Raw genomic sequence first — 16,680 nt, 5'->3', positions numbered from 1 at the left:
CGACTATAATTGGAACACATGCCTATTGATTGCTTTGTACTTGGACACCATTTTATTATTATCTGCAAATGCCCTGCTATGATTGTTACATGAGTTTCTCTCATCCATGCAACGCCCGTTATCCGTCCCGTGCCTACTGATGATTTTAATCCCGCTGTTTACTATAATCACTATTGCTGTCTCTACTCTGCTGCTGTTATTTCACTACTGCTACTACTATAAAACTGCTATTACTCGATAAACTCTTGCGAGCAAGTCTGTTTCCAGGTGCAGCTGAATTGACAACTCCGCTGTTAAGGCTTCCAAGTGTTCTTTGTCTCCCCTTGTGTCGAATCAATAAATTGGGTTATACTACCCGCGAAGACTGCTGCGATCCCCTATACTTGTGGGTCATCAATAGCCACGATTGCAAGTCCGAAAATCGCGAGAAGTCTTCTCCCGCTGCCTTGCGGGCCCAAATTATCCATTATCTTGACACGTCGTGCAAGTGGGGGACACACGTCCTCCGCTTTTCCTGGCGCACGTACTGTAACTTCTCCAAGGTTAAAATACTTTTTTACCCCTATTCCACGTGGTTATCATCTGCCGCACACTTTTTCCATCCAACGGTCCGCCGTTTCGCCGCACCTCTATATAAGATCCCCTTCTTCTTCCTCGAGCACTTCCGCTCGCGCCGTTCTCCTGCTCTCCTCTGCAAAACTTCCTCCTGCGCCCCACAACTCCCTGAGCTCATCTTCTCCAAGTTGCATTTATGCGCCATTGTTAATGCCACCGCGTAGGTTGACCAAACACATCACGCCGGAATCGTCGATGGCTGCCGTAGATCCGGGAAGCGCGAGTGGGAGAGATCCAAGATCTCCACCCAGGACATCAACCTCTTGAAAAAACTGGTGATCAGCAAGAAGCCCAAGGCGCTGTGCTTCCCTAGTGAAGAAATCTACCCAACCCCTCCAATGGGGTATCGGGTAAGTTTTATCGACCATCTCATCCGTGGCCTTTCTGCCCCCATTCATCCTTTCCTTCGAGGATTGCTTTTCGTTTATGGTCTGCAACTTCACCACCTCACGCCCAATTCTATCCTCCACATTTCCATTTTCATGACCCTCTGCGAGGCCTTCCTTGGCGTCCAGCCTAACTGGGCGCTATGGAAGCGCATTTTCTTTTGTCGCCGCAATGGCTCTCCCAATATCGCCTATAATATAGGCGGCGTTGTTATCTCCGTTCGCCCCGAAGTCGATTACTTCGACGTCAAATTCCCTGACTCAGTTCAAGGGTGGCGCAAGAAGTGGATGTACATTCAGGAGGAGAACCATGGATGCGCTCGAAGACAACATTCCTCCTTTCGACGGTGCCGAGAAAATCTATCGCCGCCGCTCCCTGGGATGCAGAGGCTACCGAGGAAGAAATATATCGACAGAGGCACTGATGACTCGCATCCACGAGTTGCAAAACACTCGCGGCAAAGAGGCATCAGGTATCCAAATCACGGCGTATTTCCTTAGAATCAGAGTGCAGCCCCTTCAGGCCCGCAAATACCCTCTCTGGAAGTATGCTGGCGACAAGGATGCGGATCGGTTGTCGGCGGATTTAGAGGTCAAGGACTTAGAAAAGCTTGTCCGAAAAATCTCCTCCCTCAGCAAGAAAGATCCTGTCCCTTCTTCTTGCCGCGTAAAACCATATAGCGCCACCAATGCGCTTCCCAAGGTAGCCTTTTGTCGACTTTACTCATTTTTATTTGCCATCCTTTGCATATCTATTTTGTTGACATCTCCCCTTGTTTTCATATAGAACCATCCAGATCTTGTCTCGCTTCCTCCCCTTCCTGAAGGTGGGGAAGTCGAAGAACGTGTCGTTGTCAATGAAGACAACCAAGATGCTCCTGTCACGATAGTGAACCCGCGAGGTTCTCGAAAATCTGCGGGTTCTTCTGAAAAGGAAGCTGAATCGGAGGGTACCACGTCGGCACGCCTCCTCCTCCTGCTTTGTTTCTCCAAGGAACAAAAGGAAAAGGGCTGATGTCAAAGATTCCGGCACCTCCAAAGCCGAAGAAGCTGCTCCTTCACATCAGAAGGCAGCTTATGATCCATACCTTGAGGCCCTCATCAGCTCGTAAGTCACCTTTTATTTCCCTTTATTTTTGTACTCGAAGATTTTTGTATATCTTGCTTTTTATGCTGCCGACATTTACTCGCCGTGGTGACGAGGAAGAAGTACCAGCTTTTGATGTGGCTGCTCGAACGAGTGCGTCGCATACTCTAGTTGTTTCTGAGACGCCAATTGAAGGAGAGGAATCCTCGCCTCCTCAACAAAACGTCGACGCTCCTACTCCTCCTGCAAGCCCTCTTGTCCCTTCACCAAAAAGGACAAGGGTTGAAACGATCATGGAGCCTACCCTGCAATTGGGTAGCTCCTCGAGTCCTCTTTTGGACGATGTAAGTCCGTAATTTCTTTCTTGTCATTGTCTATATTTTCTTTATTTGCTCCTTTGTGCCGTCGTGTTTTTTCTCATACCTATGCTTTCTTTCTTTTTCCTTCTTTGACAGCCCATGATCAAAGAACTTATTCGCATCGGTGCCCAATTCATTGGGTATCGCGAAATCTGCCAAACAAGACCGAAGGTAATGACTCCCTGCTTGCTTTTGTTCATGGCTTCTTGCTCCTGTGTTATCGATATGTTGACTATTTTTGACTATTTTGGCAAAAAAACTTGCAGAGGCCAACAAACTTGCCGAAACGCTTGCTCAGAAATTAGAGCAAAGTGAGGCGGCTCGCAAGAAGGCCGAACTTGATGCTGGCAAAGCTAAAGCGGAGGCTGATAAGGCCAAGGCAGAAGCTGCTGGTGTTGAAGATCTGCAAAAAAGGCTTCATGATGCCAAAACTTCTTTGAACGAGCACAAGGCCGCACAGGCTGCTCATGAAAAAGCGATCATCAAGCGCTTGAACTCGCAGAATCGGCGCTTTGTCAGTAAGTTTCTCGATCTATTCTGTCTTTGTTAACCTTGCTTTTCTTTGCTTGCTTGTCGATAAATGTATATTTTCTTCGACAGGTAAAACAAACCAAGAATTTGAGCTTGAAGATCCCGACAACGATCCTCTTCTCGACGCACTTTCTGTTCTTGAGTTTCATGGGACAGAAACTCGTGAAGGTATTGAACAGGCTGACGCAGGATTGTCACGGTTGTTCCCTTACTTCTTCCCAAAGAAAACGGAACCCAAGACTTTCCTTGCGCTTGCCAAGGACTTCAATCCACCAGAAGATCTTGGACTGAAGATGCGCCAAGAAAATATGAAGATTGCTGTCGAAAGCACTGTCGCCTTGGTCGCTGACAGCCAGCAAACTATCGACTGGACGAAAGTAGGCGACACAGAACAGATGGAGACCACAAAATGGCGATCGCTGATCAGGGCGGCAAAGCCCAACACGAAGAAAATCCTGGCCTATCTCGGAATCAAGCCATCTTCGACTCCTAGCTCATCGAAGCCGGAGGTCTAGTTGAATGCCTCTTCTTTTTTATTTTTTTATTTTTCCTGTTTCTTTTGCCGTTGTCGCCATAGTAACTTTGGCGACAATATTCGCAATAGCCCTTCTGAAGAACTTCTCCTGTAATATCTATATAAATTTTCTGAAGATCAATGAAATTCTATCTTGCACTATCATTGATCCTGAGACTTTCTTTTCCAGTTGATATTTGATAACTACTCCGCCAATCCTTGTTCTGCCGATACTTCGCCTGCTTCTTCTTTCTCGAAGAAAACCCTTGTCGAAGATTCTTCAAGCAAACATTTGTCGCAAGATTTACAAGAACTTCGCCAACAACTTCAATCCATGAAGAAACAAACTCTGGCGATGATAGAGCAATCTCGAAAAGCATCCGAGAGAGAAAAAATTGCTCTTCAACAGGCGAAAGAAGCCATAGCTGCTAAGGACACTGCTATTTCAGAAGCTGAGAAAGCGGCGACTCGAGAAAACAGTATGCTCGAGCTAATGACTGAAGCTCGAGACGAAGCTCCCGAAACTCTTCTTGGATTGATGGAGAAATTCAGAGATGCCCCCCGTATTCACAATTTTGTGCGAGCTCAATTAATTGCTGGAGCAAGATTCGCCATGATTATGATACATATTTGCCATCCCAAATTGGACCTGACGACGATTGTCGCTGACTGCTTGGCCAAGAAATCGCGGCGAAAAAATTACATTGACTCAATCAATGAGATGGTGACTCCTGTGGCTGAGGCGATGATGGATGAACTTCTTCGGATGGATTCAGAATTCTTCGTCAAGGGGGCCTATGCTGAGCACAAGACAGCCAAAGGTTTATCCATAGATAGTATATTAGGCCTTAACTGAGTTGTACTTATACTGCGAGGAGCTATGTCTATATTTTTGTCGAACTCTTTTGTACATTGTAAAGTGTAGTCTATATTGTGAAGCCCCCGAGTCTTTGGCTGGAGCTTGTACTATTGAAGATTTTTCTTTATTGCGAGAATACATATATTTTGCTATCCACGGGTTGTGAGCCCCCGAGTGTCTTGGTGGCGACGTTCTATATTTTTATTGCGAGGTTTTCAGACCAAAGCAATATAATTTTGATGAGTATACTATATTTATTGCTGTGAACTCCTGATTGTCTATTTGGCGAGGTATTTTTGTACCAAGGCCAAATATTTTTGTAAGTCTGGTTTGTCTATTTTGTGTATATTTTGTAACTTTGAAGGCTTTTTAGCCCCCGTGCATGTCGAAGAACCAAAAGTATATCTCCACTATCTTTATTATATTGCAGCACCGTGAGCCCGCCTCATTAAAAACCTTTCCAGCCCCACTCGGTGCCCTGAAAAGGAAAAGAGTACGTCTGAAAACTCGCGGGCGTTTCAGTACATTGTATTTTTACAGAGTAGGACTATATTTCGACTCTAGGCGTAGAACCGCCTGAGCTGCGCCACGTTCCAGGGGTTTTTTTCGGGAACCCCTGTCTTCTTGTCCTTGATCCTGTATGCACCTCCTTCGATTACTTCTGTGATGATGTAAGGGCCTAGCCATGGTGACTCGAGCTTTTCAGTACTTTTTTGATTTAGCCGTAAGACCAAATCTCCGACCTGGAAAGATCTTGGCCTTAACCGTCGACTGTGGTAGTTTTTGAGGTCCTGCTGGTACTTGGTAACTAGTGAAAGTACTTCATCTCGAGCGTCATCGAGTGCATCTACGTCGTCCTCCAAAGCCTTTCTTGAAGTTTCCTCGTCATACTCTGTCACTCTTGGAGAATCATGCTCTATCTCAATTGGCAGTACTGCCTCAGCTCCGTGGACGAGGAAAAACAGAGTTTCTTGTGTTGCCGTATTTGGTGTTGTTCGGATACTCCACAAAACACTTGGCAATTCTTCTGGCCAAGTACGTCGAGCCTTTTCAAGTGGTCCCAGCATACGCTTTTTAATACCGTTGGTGATGATACCATTGACTTTCTCGACTTGGCCATTGGTTTGCGGGTGCCCAACTGACGCAAAGTGCAATTTGAAGCCCACTTCCGCGCAGTATTCCTTGAATTCCTTGGACGTAAAGTTACTACCATTGTCTGTGACGATGCTGTGAGGTACTCCAAATCGAAAAACGATGCCCTTTACGAATTTGACTGCTGATTCTCCATCTGGTGAATTTATCGGCTTTGCTTCTATCCATTTGGTGAATTTATCGACAGCAACCAACATGTACTCGTATCCTCCTGGCGAAGCTTTGTGTAACTTTCCCACCATATCGAGTCCCCATTGGGCAAACGGCCAAGACAATGGTATTGGCATCAGCTCTGCCGCCGGGGAGTGGGGTTTTGCGGCAAATCTTTGGCACGCGTCGCAGGTTCGTACTATCTCTTTTGCATCCTCAATTGTTGACAACCAGTAGAATCTTGCTCGAAAAACTTTGGCGGCAATAGCTCGACTGCTCGCGTGGTGACCACATATTCATTCGTGTACGTCCTTTAGGATGATTCTATGGAGACCAAAGCAATATAATCCCTGGGCCGCGCTGGCCTATGGTGGCGGCGCCTCGGGCAGCCCCAGGTGCCCCCTGATGTCTACGGGAGCTTCTATTCTTGTAGACAGTGTTGGGCCTCCAAGAGCAGAGGTTTGTAGAACAGCAGCAAGTTTCCCTTAAGTGGATCACCCAAGGTTTATCGATCTCAGGGAGGAAGAGGTCAAAGATATCCCTCTCATGCAACCCTGCAACCACAAAGCAAGAAGTCTCTTGTGTCCCCAACACACCTAATAGGTGCACTAGTTCGGCGAAGAGATAGTGAAATACAGGTGGTATGAATATATATGAGCAGTAGTAACGGCGCCAGAAAAGTGCTTGCTGGCGTGTGGTTGATGGTGGTAATATTGCGGACGATACGGATGCGATAGAAACGATAAACAAGCAGCGATAGCAGTATTTGGGAACAAGGCCTAGGGATCATACTTTCACTAGTGGACACTCTCAACATTGATCACATAACAGAATAAATAAATAGATGCTAGACTCTACACCCTCTTGTTGGATGATGAACACCATTGCGTAGGATTACACGAACCCTCAATGCCGGAGTTAACAAGCTCCACAATATTCAATGTTCATATTTAAATAACCTTAGAGTGCAAGCTAGATCAACATAACCAAATAGATCACATCAATACCATCATAGTAATAGTTAACTTCACAATCTACAAGAGATCACGATCATAAACTACGCCAAGTACTACATGATGCACACACTGCCCCTTTACACCATGCAGGAGGAATAGAGTACTTTAATAACATCACTAGAGTAGCACATAGATGAATTGTGATACAAAACTGATATGAATCTCAATCATGTAAGGCAGCTCATGAGATCATTGTATTGAAGTACATAGGAGAGAGATTAACCACATAGCTACCGGTACAGCCCCGAGCCTCGATGGAGAACTACTCCCTCCTCATGGGAGACAGCAGCGTTGATGAAGATGGTGGTGGTGTCTGATACGTCTCCGACGTATCGATAATTTCTTATGTTCCATGCCACATTATTGATGTTATCTACATGTTTTATGCACACTTTATGTCATATTCGTGCATTTTCTGGAACTAACCTATTAACAAGATGCCGAAGTGCCGATTCTTGTTTTCTGCTGTTTTTGGTTTCAGAAATCCTAGTAAGGAAATATTCTCGGAATTGGACGAAATCAAAGCCCAGGGGCCTATTTTCTCACGAAGCTTCCAGAAGTCCGAAGGAGAGACGAAGAGGGGCCACGGAGGGGCCACACCCTAGGGCGGCGCGGCCCCCCCCTTGGCCGCGCGGCCCTGTGGTGTGGGGCCCCCGTGCCGCCTCTTGACCTGCCCTTCCGCCTATAAAAAGTCTCCGTGACGAAACCCCCGGTGCGAGAGCCACGATACGGAAAACCTTCCAGAGACGCCGCCAACGCCGATCCCATCTCGGGGGATCCAGGAGATCGCCTCCGGCACCCTGCCGGAGAGGGGAATCATCTCCCGGAGGACTCTACGCCGCCATGGTCGCCTCCGGTGTGATGTGTGAGTAGTCTACCCCTGGACTATGGGTCCATAGCAGTAGCTAGATGGTTGTCTTCTCCCCATTGTGCTATCATTGTCGGATCTTGTGAGCTGCCTAACATGATCAAGATCATCTATCTGTAATTCTATATGTTGCGTTTGTTGGGATCCGATGAATAGAGAATACTTGTTATGTTGATTATCAAAGTTATATCTATGTGTTGTTTATGATCTTGCATGCTCTCCGTTACTAGTAGATACTCTGGCCAAGTTTTTGCTATTAACTCCAAGAGGGAGTACTTATGCTCGATAGTGGGTTCATGCCTCGCATTGACACCGGGACAATGTGGAGAAAGTTCTAAGGTTGTGTTGTGCTGTTGCCACTAGGGATAAAACATTAGTGCTATGTTCAAGGATGTAGTCACTAGTTACATTACGCACCATACTTAATGCAATTGTCTGTTGTTAGCAACTTAATACTGGAGGGGGTTCGGATGATAACCTGAAGGTGGACTTTTTAGGCATAGATGCAGTTGGATGACGGTCTATGTACTTTGTCGTAATGCCCAATTAAATCTCACTATACTCATCATGATATGTATGTGCATGGTCATGCTCTCTTTATTTGTCAATTGCCCAACTGTAATTTGTTCACCCAACATGCTGTTCGTCTTATGGGAGAGACACCTCTAGTGAACTGTGGACCCCGGTCCAATTCTCTTTACTGAAATACAATCTACTGCAATACTTGTTCTACTGTTTTCTGCAAACAATCATCTTCCACACAATACGGTTAACTCTTTGTTACAGCAAGCCGGTGAGATTGACAACCTCACTGTTTCGTTGGGGCAAAGTACTTGGGTTGTGTTGTGCAGGTTCCACGTTGGCGCCGGAATCCCTGGTGTTGCGCCGCACTACATCCCGCCGCCATCAACCTTCAACGTGCTTCTTGGCTCCTCCTGGTTCGATAAACCTTGGTTTCTTTCTGAGGGAAAACTTGCTGCTGTGCGCATCATACCTTCCTCTTGGGGTTGCCCAACGAACGTGTGAAATACACGCCATCAAGCTCTTTTTCTGGCGCCGTTGCCGGGGAGATCAAGACACGCTGCAAGGGGAGTCTCCACTTCTCAATCTCTTTACTTTGTTTTTGTCTTGCTTAGTTTTATTTACTACTTTGTTTGCTGCACTAAATCAAAATACAAAAAAATTAGTTGCTAGTTTTACTTTATTTGCTATCTTGTTTGCTATATCAAAAACACAAAAAAATTTAGTTTACTTGCATTTACTTTATTCATCATGTTTCCTTTTAATTTTACCACAAAAAACATACCGGTAGGACGTGGGTCTATAGTTGGGAGAAATAATATAGAAGAATTTTTCAATCATGTTAGTACTATTGAAAATTTTGAAGATAGACACTTGGTAGACCTTGCGCCTACTTATGAAATTGCTGCTGCGCATTTAGTTCGCCTGTTGGAAACTAAATTTGTTAATCTTAATCCTATAATCCAACACATGTTTTTCACACTTGGTGATATGGAAGAGGGGGAAAAGAAAGATTTTGTATTAGAAACCCTTCTTAGAGAATTTGGTGGTCTAGCAAGAGAAGCTAGAAAGGTGTTTGCTAAATTTAATATGCTTGGTTCTCCTACTAATTTTGTTAGTCTCCTTGAAAGGATGGATATGGATAGAATAAGATACACTAATAATATTGATGATGGAGGGGAGATAAAAGCACCAATACCATGTAAGCTCTTAGCTATGAATGATGCATTAGAAAATAACTATGCTTGGCTAGTTCCCGAAAATTTGTTTGATGAGAGTAGCACGCCTAAGACTAATGAAAAGGGAGATGCTGAAACTTATGTATCCAATATACTATGCCTAGTTGAGAAAACTCCACACCCCGCTGAGAATGCACCATCTCTTGATAATACTTGATACACACTTTCTGCGCCTAGCTGAAAGGCGTTAAAGAAAAGCGCTTATGGGAGACAACCCATGTTTTTACCTACAGTACTTTGTTTTTATTTTGTGTCTTGGAAGTTGTTTACTACTGTAGCAACCTCTCCTTATCTTAGTTTTGTGTTTTGTTGTGCCAAGTTAAGCCGTTGATAGAAAAGTAAGTACTAGATTTGGATTACTGCACAGTTCCAGATTTCTTTGCTGTCACGAATCTGAGTCCACCTTCCTGTAGGTAGCTCAGAAAATTAAGCCAATTTACGTGCATGATCCTCAGATATGTACGCAACTTTCATTCAATTTGAGCATTTTCATTTGAGCAAGTCTGGTGCCATTTTAAAATTCTTCAATACGAACTGTTCTGTTTTGACAGATTCTGCCTTTTATTTCGCATTGCCTCTTTCGCTATGTTGGATGAATTTCTTTGATCCATTAATGTCCAGTAGCATTATGCAATGTCCAGAAGTGTTAAGAATGATTGTGTCACCTCTGAATATGTCAATTTATATTGTGCACTAACCCTCTAATGAGTTGTTTCGAGTTTGGTGTGGAGGAAGTTTTCAAGGATCAAGAGAGGAGTATGATGCAACATGATCAAGGAGAGTGAAAGCTCTAAGCTTGGGGATGCACCCGGTGGTTCACCCCTGCATATATCAAGAAGACTCAAGCGTCTAAGCTTGGGGATGCCCAAGGCATCCCCTTCTTCATCGACAACATTATCAGGTTCCTCCCCTGAAACTATATTTTTATTCCATCACATCTTATGTGCTTTTTCTTGGAGCGTCGGTTTGTTTTTGTTTTTTGTTTTGTTTGAATAAAATGGATCCTAGCATTCACTTTATGGGAGAGAGACACGCTCCGCTGTAGCATATGGACAAGTATGTCCTTGGTTTCTACTCATAGTATTCATGGCGAAGTTTCTCCTTCGTTAAATTGTTATATGGTTGGAATTGGAAAATGATACATGTAGTAATTGCTATAAATGTCTTGGGTAATGTGATACTTGGCAATTGTTGTGCTCATGATTAAGCTCTTGCATCAAATGCTTTGCACCCATTAATGAAGAAATACATAGAGCATGCTAAAATTTGGTTTGCATATTTGGTTTCTCTAAGGTCTAGATAATTTCTAGTTTTGAGTTTGAACAACAAGGAAGACGGTGTAGAGTCTTATAATGTTTTCAATATGTCTTTTATGTGAGTTTTGCTGCACCGGTTCATCCTTGTGTTTGTTTCAAATAAACCTTGCTAGCCTAAACCTTGTATCGAGAGGGAATACTTCTCATGCATCCAAATACTTGAGCCAACCACTATGCCATTTGTGTCCACCATACCTACCTACTACATGGTATTTTCCGCCATTCCAAAGTAAATTGCTTGAGTGCTACCTTTAAAATTCCATCATTCACCTTTGCAATATATAGCTCATGGGACAAATAGCTTAAAAACTATTGTGGTATTGAATATGTAATTATGCACTTTATCTCTTATTAAGTTGCTTGTTGTGCGATAACCATGTTCACTGGGGACGCCATCAACTATTCATTGTTGAATTTCATGTGAGTTGCTATGCATGTTCGTCTTGTCTGAAGTAAGAGAGATCTACCACCATATGGTTAAGCATGCATATGTTAGAGAAGAACATTGGGCCGCTAACTAAAGCCATGCTCCATGGTGGAAGTTTCAGTTTTGGACAACAATCCTCAAATCTCAAATGAGAAAATTATTAATTGTTGGTATATGCTTATGCATAAAAGAGGAGTCCATTATCTGTTGTCTATGTTGTCCCGGTATGGATGTCTAAGTTGAAGAATAATCAATAGCGAGAAATCCAATGCGAGCTTTCTCCTTGGACCTTTGTACAGGCGGCATAGAGGTACCCCTTTGTGACACTTGGTAAAAACAATGCATTGTGATGATCCGGTAGTCCAAGCTAATTAGGACAAGGTGCGGGCACTATTAGTACACTATGCATGAGGCTTGCAACTTATAAGATATAATTTACATGATGCATATGCTTTATTACTACCGTTGACAAAATTGTTTCATGTTTTCAAAATCAAAGCTCTAGCACAAATATAGCAATCGATGCTTTTCCTCTATGGAGGACCATTCTTTTACTTTCAATGTTGAGTCAGTTCACCTATTTCTCTCCACCTCAAGAAGCAAACACTTGTGTGAACTGTGCATTGATTCCTACATACTTGCTTATTGCACTTATTATATTACTCTATGTTGACAATATCCATGAGATATACATGTTATAAGTTGAAAGCAACCGCTGAAACTTAATCTTCTTTTGTGTTGCTTCAATGCCTTTACTTTGAATTATTGCTTTATGAGTTAACTCTTATGCAAGACTTATTGATGCTTGTCTTGAAGTGCTATTCATGAAAAGTCTTTGCTATATGATTCACTTGTTTACTCATGTCATATACATTGTTTCGATCGCTGCATTCACTACATATGCTTTACAAATAGTATGATCAAGATTATGATGGCATGTCACTCCAGAAATTATCTGTGTTATCGTTTTACCTGCTCGGGACGAGCAGAACTAAGCTTGGGGATGCTGATACGTCTCCGACGTATCGATAATTTCTTATGTTCCATGCCACATTATTGATGTTATCTACATGTTTTATGCACACTTTATGTCATATTCGTGCATTTTCTGGAACTAACCTATTAACAAGATGCCGAAGTGCCGATTCTTTGTTTTTCTGCTGTTTTTGGTTTCAGAAATCCTAGTAAGGAAATATTCTCGGAATTGACGAAATCAAAGCCCAGGGGCCTATTTTCTCACGAAGCTTCCGTAAGTCCGAAGGAGAGACGAAGAGGGGCCACGGAGGGGCCACACCCTAGGGCGGCGCGGCCCCCTTGGCCGCGCGGCCCTGTGGTGTGGGGCCCCGTGCCGCCTCTTGACCTGCCCTTCCGCCTATAAAAAGTCTCCGTGACGAAACCCCCGCACCGAGAGCCACGATACGGAAAACCTTCCGAGACGCCGCCAACGCCGATCCCATCTCGGGGATCCAGGAGATCGCCTCCGGCACCCTGCCGGAGAGGGGAATCATCTCCCTGAGGACTCTACGCCGCCATGGTCGCCTCCGGTGTGATGTGTGAGTAGTCTACCCCTGGACTATGGGTCCATAGCAGTAGCTAGATGGTTGTCTTCTCCCCATTGTGCTATCATTGTCGGATCTTGTGAGCTGCCTAACATGATCAAGATCATCTATCTGTAATTCTATATGTTGCGTTTGTTGGGATCCGATGAATAGAGAATACTTGTTATGTTGATTATCAAAGTTATATCTATGTGTTGTTTATGATCTTGCATGCTCTCCGTTACTAGTAGATACTCTGGCCAAGTTTTTGCTATTAACTCCAAGAGGGAGTACTTATGCTCGATAGTGGGTTCATGCCTGCATTGACACCGGGACAAGGATGTAAAGTTCTAAGGTTGTGTTGTGCTGTTGCCACTAGGGATAAAACATTAGTGCTATGTTCAAGGATGTAGTCACTAGTTACATTACGCACCATACTTAATGCAATTGTCTGTTGTTAGCAACTTAATACTGGAAGGGGTTCGGATGATAACCTGAAGGTGGACTTTTTAGGCATAGATGCAGTTGGATGACGGTCTATGTACTTTGTCGTAATGCCCAATTAAATCTCACTATACTCATCATGATATGTATGTGCATGGTCATGCTCTCTTTATTTGTCAATTGCCCAACTGTAATTTGTTCACCCAACATGCTGTTCGTCTTATGGGAGAGACACCTCTAGTGAACTGTGGACCCCGGTCCAATTCTCTTTACTGAAATACAATCTACTGCAATACTTGTTCTACTGTTTTCTGCAAACAATCATCTTCCACACAATACGGTTAACTCTTTGTTACAGCAAGCCGGTGAGATTGACAACCTCACTGTTTCGTTGGGGCAAAGTACTTGGGTTGTGTTGTGCAGGTTCCACGTTGGCGCCGGAATCCCTGGTGTTGCGCCGCACTACATCCCGCCGCCATCAACCTTCAACGTGCTTCTTGGCTCCTCCTGGTTCGATAAACCTTGGTTTCTTTCTGAGGGAAAACTTGCTGCTGTGCGCATCATACCTTCCTCTTGGGGTTGCCCAACGAACGTGTGAAATACACGCCATCAGTGTCGATGGAGAAGCCTTCCGGGGGCACTTCCCCGTCCCGGCGGCGTGCCGGAACAGAGACTCCTGTCCCCCAGACCTTGGCTTCGCGATGGCGGCGGCTCTGGATGGTTTCTCGTACCGTGGCTTTTTTTCGTATCGAGGTTTTAGGTCGAGGACCTTTATATAGGCGAAGAGGCGGAGTCGGAGGGGCGACGAGGCGGTGAGGGGGTAAGGCGGCGCAGCCAGGGCTTGGGCCGCGCTGTCGAGGGTACTCCTCGCCAATGCCCTCCGATAGGGGCTTAGGGTTGACGGAATCCTGTAGGCTGACACGAGACATCGGTTCACAGATAAGCGGGGAGAGCAATTTACCCAGGTTCGGGGCCGTCGATGAGGTAAAACCCTTATGTCCTGCCTGTCTGTTCTTTGATTATGAAAACAATGGGTTACAATGGGGTGCCGAATAGTTCGGCTGAGATCTAGGCGAGATTGCTGTTGCTAGGGTTACCTAGCTCCAAGCTTTTCCTGGCTAAGATTGCTAAGATTGTTCGTGTCCTCCGGCAGCCCCTCTCCTGGCCTTTATATAGGAGGCCAGGTCTCAAGAGATCTAAATGAATACGACTAGATTTACAACAGATTAGATCCAATCTTCCCTTGTTTGTTCGCTTCCTTGTCTTGCCCGTCAAGGAATCTTCTGGTGCACCGACCTAGTGGTCCGTCCAGCCTTCAGGTGTCTTCATGGGCCTCCAGTTTGGCAATACCGAATAGGGTAATACTGGTTACCCGAAGGGTAATGCCCACGTCAGTAGCCCCCGAGTGTCTAGCCGAAGATATTTCGGGTAGAGACTAATGCAAGTCCTCTCATGATATTCTTCTCCTTCATCATTCTTGTTCACCTTGATTTTGCTTCATCTTCTTTTTATCGGGTGCGCGTCAGCGCTCCCGATGGGAGTAGCCCCCGAGTCTATGTACGGATGCTTGCAATCCGTGCGTAGACTCAAGTTGTACTACTCGAATGCTTTCCTCTGCCGAGTTTTTCGCAAGTCTTCATAGGTCATCCGATACATTTTCTTTATGCAAAGGATAATGAGTAACGTGCCCAACTTTTGTTGGTTAACTGCCAATGGCAAAACAACATTACTCTACACAGAATCAAGTCCCCGGGCATGATCCTGGAGTGCAAAAAACTTTTATTGGATGTACATCATGTGCTCCCGATGGGAGTGTCTAGGTGTAATCGCTTGTAACCGAGAACAGACTCAGTCCTTTTTCCTTCGACTGCTTATTCTGTCGAATCTTCCTTTTTATCGGGTGCGCGTCAGCGCTCCCGATGGGAGTAGCCCCCGAGTCCAGGTTCGGATGCTTGCAATCCGCGCGTGGACTCAAACCCTTCATCCGATGACTTTTTATGTTTCTCTCGAATGCTTCCAAATTATGATGTCATTGCTGACGTATAATTGCTGCAGGCTGATTTGACGGGTCCATCATGACGAGCTAGCCCTAGCCCTGTTCAATCAGCGTTTTTAGGGCTTGACCACTATACGCGTAACGACCGAGGTGGCTCCTCGATTTTCGCGCAATCGTGGGCGTAGTGGGCCGTCAGTTCCTTCCCTTCCTCAAGCGCCACGTGCTTACTTATCTCTTAACTTCTTCTTAAAATTTCCAAAGGCAAAAGATTCTCAATCTTCTCCACGGTTCCCGCAGCATCTCCTCGTTCTCTCTCTTCTCCCTTTTTTCGCCATTGTCGCGCCGCCGCCACAGTTTCAATCTTCCTCAGATCTCGCTATGGTGAAGAAGAGGAACACCGCCACCGCCGCTAGCTCCACCAGCGGAGGTGCCGCTGCCAAATCCTCCTCTTCTCTTCCGAAGGGGAGCGCTCCGAGCGCCCCTCCCCCAGCTCCGGCGCCGCTAGCGACGTCGAGCTCGATGGTCAAACCTGGAGACTGGGTGGCTTCAACCGTCACCAAGCGTGACGAAAAGAGGTCCCGAAGCTTAGGATTGATATCCTCCGACACGGGAGACGTGATCCTTCCAGGTGCGATTTCTCGGCCTGATCCTCCTGCGGGATTTTCTGTGATGTTCTTATCTTTTCTTCATCGAGGCCTTTCACTCCCCTCTCATGGATTCCTCCTCCATCTCTTGCGGACATACGAGATCCAACTATGGCAACTTACCCCCAGCTCAATCCTCCATGTTGCCGTGTTCATCACCCTTTGCGAGGCATATTTGGGTATTGAACCTCATTTCGGGCTGTGGAAGAAGATCTTCTATGTGAAGAGATACAGCAGTAGTAATGGGTACTTTGTCACCGGAGGGGTAGGTTTTGTTGCCCGCTCGAAAGTTAATTACTTCAATTTCCCAATGAGAGAGTCTGTGCAAGGATGGAGGCTGAAATGGTTTTACGTCAAAGATTCCTCGTCACCCGAGTGTCGACTCCCCTGCTATGCCGATGTTTCTGAGGCCAAGCCCAAGGACTCTTGGAAGAACGTCCTCTCAGCCGACGAAAGGGCCTCAGCCGAAGAATTGTTTGCCAAATTCCTTCGAATCAAAGAGGCTGACGGCCAAACTATGATTGGTACGGAGGTGGCAGCAGTTTTCCTGAAGTGCCGAATCCAGCCAGTCATGGCGCAGTTCACCCGATGTGGTTGTACTCAGGTCCAAAGGATGAGACCAGGATAAATGCTGCCGATTTATCAGAAAAAGAGTTGCTTGATGAAGTTCGCCGTCTTACTTCCTTCAACCAGGAAGATTCGATTCCGCTAATCTCTTCTTATGCTCCCCTTGACGTTGATCATCCATCATCGGAGGTACTTTCCTTCCTCCACATCTTTTCTATAGCTTCTTGCTCAGCCGACATGATTACCTTTGTTCTTACTTTGTCATTTTTCTTTGCCAGATCCCTATGGCTTCACGCGATTCACCGGATGACACTTCTGAGGGGAGAGGCTCCTCAATCTCCGTAGATTCTCGTACCATTAATGAAACAGGTCTAGAGGATGAATATAACGGTCCAACGAACCTTGAAGTTGCCCATGCTGACCTTCCCTCCTCAGCCGATAACACTTGTAT

This window comes from Lolium perenne, chromosome 4 (genome assembly GCF_019359855.2).
Source record: "Lolium perenne isolate Kyuss_39 chromosome 4, Kyuss_2.0, whole genome shotgun sequence".
Lineage (NCBI taxonomy): Eukaryota > Viridiplantae > Streptophyta > Magnoliopsida > Poales > Poaceae > Lolium > Lolium perenne.
Note: the sequence above shows the minus strand (reverse complement) of the source record.